General features: G+C 34.1%; 1 long non-coding RNA gene and 1 pseudogene across 1 annotated transcript; both read right to left on the bottom strand.

Moving 5' to 3' along the window:
• Nucleotides 1–2,244: 2,244 nt before the first annotated feature.
• LOC149562326 (uncharacterized) lies at nucleotides 2,245–2,883 on the bottom strand. Its single transcript, XR_016363492.1, has 4 exons — nucleotides 2,791–2,883; nucleotides 2,589–2,692; nucleotides 2,367–2,435; nucleotides 2,245–2,263 (listed from the first exon to the last, which is right to left on the bottom strand). It is a non-coding gene; the product is annotated as an uncharacterized LOC149562326 (long non-coding RNA).
• A 1,097-nt stretch (nucleotides 2,884–3,980) lies between these two features.
• On the bottom strand, nucleotides 3,981–4,643 carry LOC149562325 (F-box protein GID2 pseudogene; annotated as a pseudogene).
• Between the last annotated feature and the right edge of the window lie 1,922 nt (nucleotides 4,644–6,565).

Raw genomic sequence — 6,565 nt, 5'->3', positions numbered from 1 at the left:
AACATTTCCTAGATTAAACATTTCACAATATTCCTCTATTTTACTCAGTTTGTGAGTAGCATCAATAGTTTGACAGATACTACAAAAGCACACCGATAAAAGATATTATTAATATATTACATGGAAGCACATACAAAGTGATAAATGAATGTTTTTCTTAGCAAAAAAACATAGAACCTATTGTTGCATTCAGTCACAAAGCTATGAGCATTTGATCACGATGCTTCAAATGCAGCTGATTATGACTTGCTTCTTAGTTATTTTTCTCTCTACCATCGGCTTTCACAACAAGATGTTTATATCTTGAAATTAAAAAAAACTAAAACAAAGACTTCAACGAAGCATTCAGTCACGAAACTATGAGCATTTGCTCATGATGCTTCAAATGAAGCCCTTTATGACTTATTTCTTAATTAATTTCATCTCTATCATCAACTTTTAAAAGGAGATGTATGCATCCTATATTTATAATAAAAAAATACAAACAGACACTTCAAAATGTCAAATATTATTGTATTAGTCCAAACAAAATAAAAGATATTCCTCCACACCTTATAAATATCATAAATAATCTTTTGTCATTTTCCCTGTCTCAATAGTTCCTACACAGGCAGCTTCTAGCTTCTCTGAAAATTCAAGTAGTCTTGGATTTTCATCTAGTTTTGCCCTGCCATAAAAGCAGTAAAAGTAATTAAACACAAAGAAGATACTGGAAGTGAATCTAGATCATTCTTAGGATGAATGCTTGTCAAATCTGAAAGAAGTTAGTGGATAGACTATCATGTAGATGTTGGTCAAAGCCACAAAGCTATTGCCTAGCCTGACCACTTTTATTGTACAGGAGTACAGTAAAACCTGTGTCAAAATGACTAGAGATTTTGATGTTACATTGAGTTATTGGAACTAGGTACAAAAGAAAACATTTAGAAAGTCTAGGAAGTGACATATTTGGAATTCACAACATCTAATTCCTTAGTAAAAAATATATCAGTGTCATATTCTTCATACCTAGCTTCAATAGTTGTTGCATCTTTATAAGTTTTTGTGTCTCACAATTTGTATGTGTAATTATATATATATCAAAGTCACTATTTATATTTGTGCATGAAACTCAACAGCAACACAAATTGTAAATCCTACAAAAATAAACGATTACTCTTGCCCATTGTGTGTATGTGTAGTAAAACAAAATTAATATTTGTTAAAATCTAGTTCTGGATTCAATAAAAAAAAAATTGAACGACAATTGAATCCAAAATCAATTTTTGAACATCTATAATGGATTTTGGAGGCTTGGTATCGTTAGCTATTGATATTTGCGCACAAAATTCAACAGCAATAGCAATTGTAAACTAAACAGGTATTCTTGCATCTTGATCAGTTTTTGCATTTCACAAATCTCTTGCTGTGAAGTATGAGTTGGAAGTACAATGATCTGCTATTAGAAAAAATATGGGAAGCTTATATTCTATATCAAGATTATATAAAAGTGTTGCCATCAAAATCTGACTAAACATGCAACTAACTTCATACCTGGGATCTTGGGAGGAGATCCATGATCTCCATAACCCAATTTGGAAGGTATCTTCAATTTGCGTTTCTCTCCAACACACATTCCCAGAAGTCCTTGGTCCCAACTTGTGCCATAATATATGATGATGTAGGCCATCAGGCTTCCATTAATCCCTTCTTTATCCACATAAGTTATTAACAACAACAAATTGATCAATTTCATAAATGATAAATTAAAAATCAGAAAGTTGATTTTCCTTCACAGATGTGCCTCTCATGAATACAACTTCATAACTAGATTCTAGGGACTAACCTAGACATTGACAACTTAAAGATTTGTGACAATTACTGAAAAAACTTGCAATATGATATGTGAACTTCATGAAACGTCATTAATAGGGTTGTTCATAAATTGTGTAGAAATCCAGGGCATGCATCAGATGTGATAGGAAAGGAACAACTCAAAGACTAAACATACAAAAGTCACTTAGCTATTATCAAAGAATCCATTACCAGAAATGCAAATAAGTTTGACATTTCTTCCAAATAGCCTATCATCAAATCATTGGTCACTTTGAGGGATCGTACATTTGATGATACAGTGGCTTAAAGTAACATTATTCAAACACTAAATCTATTATAATAGTATAGATCACTATCCAAAGATCCCTGATTTTGTTTTAAAATGTTACAAAGATGAATAGTAGTGTGAATTAAGTTGCTGGTTTGATAAATAAGCCTATGCTCATACCTATTCATGAATCAATCATTGAAAGAAGTTATTGTGTGCCCGACAGAATCAAGATAATCAACATTGCAATCTTCATATTATTGTGCCAAGAAACAAAACCAACCAGATTCCTGCTGCGTCATATTTAGCTTTCCAACTGGCCTCATATACCTCCTGGAAGATATCTTTAAACCTACCAATTTAAGTCACATATAAGAAGAATCTCTGAGAATATGAGGATCCTTAAGCTAGAGAATCATAAAGAATGATAACATGGGAAGTAAGGTGTGTTAGAGAAAAAGGTAAAAATAAGATCATCAATCCTTGTATTGATTTGAAAACATACCTTCCATCATATTTTTTTAAAATTTTGTTTTTAGTACTCAGGTAAAGTGGCCATTTCTTCTAATAAGCTATTGCCATTGATGCATTAGCAAATGCACGAATAGACTACACAAAAATAATTAATCATAATTGAATATTTGAGATTTGCTCAATTAGAATTAGAACAAGAAATTATATTTTTCATAAAAGAGAGGACTACATACCTCATCAGTATTGTACATAGCTAATGCTATTCCTCCATCTCCTTTACAGTCATATACCTCCAACTCTGTAGTTTCACCTCCGTTCTCTGGAACTACATCAGTTGATAGAAATCACTGTTGCATGCTACAAAGAATACTAATGAAACAAAAAATAGATGTTTTTTGATCTCTAACAGTGAAACCACAATGATATTCACTAAGCCGAAAGAAAACAAGGACGCATAGCGCCTAGTTCCTGCCGATTGAGAATTTGAATGGAGAGTTGTGTACTTAAAGTTCTAGTAGCATACAGATCCAAAGTCTAGGGAACTAGCCAGAAAGTTTTTCCATTTTAAATTTTCTATTAGTTGAACATTACCAACAAAAAGTATAATATATACCAGTAGATCTATGGCAACCTCCCTTAGGACAGGCAAGAATGGGTTTACAGAAACAACCATGATACTAAAGATTTATATTAATAAGGCAGGCTTTACAATATACTTCCTATTCTCAATCTGGCCTTTATTGCCTTTTTTGCTAGAGTCTGGTTGTATACAAGAGGAATTAGGCCACAACCCTGACATAGGAACAAGAAGAAAGCCTAGTACCCAACCTGAGATGATCCCCATGACACCTTGTAATTGACTCACAACTTTGCATCAACACAACGTTAGCTATAAAGTAAACAAAATCCAACCCGGTTACTTGATCTTTGTTTACATCTTCTGAACATAGATTTAGCAATTGGGCTTGAAGTAATTATGAACCCTAAATTAAAAGAGAAATCCATGAGTAGTCCATAATGGGTAACAATCTGTTACTTCAGATGACAAGATTCATTCTTGAAATAGAGCACCATAAGCATCATACCCATGTTAAGAAGTTTATCGATAGCTATGACCAATCACGAAACACTCTAAACAAATCAAATCTAGAAATTTTACCTTCTTATCAGCCACCTGGAAGGGTTTCAAGGCTGCACATGAGCGCTCCTTCTGACCAAGCAGTGTAAGACGTATGGGCATCAAACTAGCTATATATTTACATCTAACATGAAAACAATAAGGTCTGTCTAGTTCTGATGTTTACTTACAAGTCCATGATCAAATTAGGAATGAAAAGATACAAACTTTGGTCTTCACGAAAATTTAATACACAAAAAATTGAAATACCAGCAATATCTATTATGGGGCTAGATGGATCTATACCTATTTGGGCCTGATTGCATCTTCAAATATGGGATGCTTGGAAGATTGAAACTGGGCTGAGGACATGTTTTTCATAGGAGAACTACTCATTTTCTCATAGCAATGGATAGAGAAAAGAGAAAGAGAAAGATGAATCTCATCCTTACCCCAAGATTGAGTCTTTGCACTGTGCTTTTTATTCAGACCAGGCTTTGATAAGAAGGGATACAAGGCTTGAGAAGGCAATGGACATGGTGAAGAAGAAGAAGAAGAAGATGGATTAAGCATACTCCAAAGGGAAAGAGAATATAGTTTCCGAAATCCACCAAGAGCCAAAACAACAAATCTCAGTTGATGGCTTCCACAACTAGTGTTAGCCCAATGCTTGAGACATATGTTTTCCCATAGCTTGTCATCTTGTGTAGCTTTATGCCATATCCTATTAACACATGAGTTTGTTGCCAATGTTCTTGCATCCATGTATTTCATCACTTTGGATAACAAATCCCCATCTAAAAGAAACTGCTCCATTTGATCCCTCGATAAGTTCTCACACTGATCCTGAGATTGCATCTTTTCAGATGTTTTGTGAAACAATGGTGCCTCCAAGTCTCCGTTGGGCTTATAACTATGATGATGATAATTGATTTTACACTTACTGGGTCTTCTTATTGCCAATCCCATTGCCCTTCCAAACAAAATAGGACAAATGAATGTGTATCTACAAATAAATAGACCTTGTACCTTAAAAAACAAGTTGGATAGTTTCATAAATAAGCATCGGACAGGGATCTGGGTCTCTAAATTTAGGCAGAAACACAGAGATAGACATGGAGACCAGAGAGCACATCTTCAGAAAAAGGTACAGTTATGAAATGGAGCAGAGCACTACCAAAAGGAAAATTTCTAATAAAAAAGGAGCAGACGATGAAGAAGATGGGTTCCTAATTTAAATCAGATCCTGAAAGTGATTGATAATCATTTAGAGACTTTACCTTCTTAAATATAGTGTCTGCATTTGGAACACTGACAAACATGTTGCCCACAATGTGTTGCACACCTATACCACAAACAGATCATAAACAACCAGTGAGGATTTTTTTACCCAAAATCTGTGAAGAGATAGAAAATGAGTTCAAAAATTGTGTTTAAAGCAAGTACTGGCGTAACTGGGAGCCTCCAAGATGACTTCAAGGAGATCAAAATTAAAGCACTTGATATTGGGGAAGGAGCGGGAAATAACGGATCTTGCACTTTGAGTGCATTTTACATCATTTAGGGGCTTTAATAGCCTATTACATCATGTAAACACTACCATCCACCCATAACTCTTCCTAGGACACCCTAGGACTTCAAATGACCCCTTACATCATATTGACTCCCTATTTTTGCCAAGTTGAGCTTCACTTACATCTTATTGAGCTTCACTTTGTTTCGAGAATAGTTTAATATTCTCTACTAAACAAGGCTAACCACGTGAAGGTGGAAGCTCATTTGGCCCCACCCCCCTCCCCCTAACATCACTCTACATTCCCTGTTAACATCTAACATTCATTCATTCTTTCAACCATTAATAAAATGTAACATTTAATCAATATCACATGATAACATTCATTAACACATTAGATTCATAAACATGCAACATTCATCAATATTTTGCATTAACACATAATTCATGAACATTCATTAGCACATAATTAAATTCATTGAGACATGAAATTCAGTCATTATCAATTAAGGTATGTAGATGACAATCATTTCTTTTTTTTCTTTCTATTTCTTTTTTCTATGTAAGCTCTAAGAGGAGCATCAGTGTCATCATCAATTCCCCCCTCATCAGTTCTTTTCTCTATTCTTGATGATCTCAAATTCCTATGCTGTTGCAAAGGGGGGTCCTCTGCAATAAGAAATAAAAGAGTTAAATTAAAAATAATTTATTATAATGTTTACAAGTATTTAATTATTTTAAATAACATAACTGTGGCGCTCTTTACCTGATCTGACCACATCATTTTGTCTAGACTCAACATCAACACGCTCATGAACATCGACGCCTCGATCCTCTATAGTTGCTATACAAAATGTTACGTTAATCCAAACACCAATTGCAATTACATATAAAAAATTTAATAGAAAATTTATACCTCCACCATTGGGATGAACATCATGTGAACCTTCAGCATTCACATATTGTGTAGAAGGATTGTTAGGCTGCATTCCAACATCCTACGCATTGTTATCATTGCTTTCTTAAAATAGATATACTCACTTTATATTGGAACTTAACATCAAATAGACTAATTGGTAAAGTATACAATTTGAAATAAATTTCATTTAGCTTATTTACCTGTGGCTCAGATGCATCATTATTAGAACCTTCCACACTGATTTCAGCTCGTAGCTATTCAGCCATGGCTCTATAGCCTTGTTCGAAGCCAATTCTTTTATCCTCTTCTGTGAGGCATCTCTTGAACTCTGAGCCTTGCATTTTTGTGTGGTATGGTGAATTTTACTTGCATTGTTTCATCAACCAATGGAGGGTAGTTAAAATATCAAAAGGAAATACAAAAGTTGCAAAAGTTTAGGATCAAGAATACTTACAACTC

The sequence above is a fragment of the Cupressus sempervirens genome, chromosome 4, assembly GCF_028749045.1.
Source record: "Cupressus sempervirens isolate cs-2001-9-10 chromosome 4, ASM2874904v1, whole genome shotgun sequence".
NCBI classification, from domain to species: Eukaryota; Viridiplantae; Streptophyta; class Pinopsida; order Cupressales; family Cupressaceae; genus Cupressus; species Cupressus sempervirens.
Note: the sequence above shows the minus strand (reverse complement) of the source record. Positions and strands in the feature narration are given on the sequence as shown.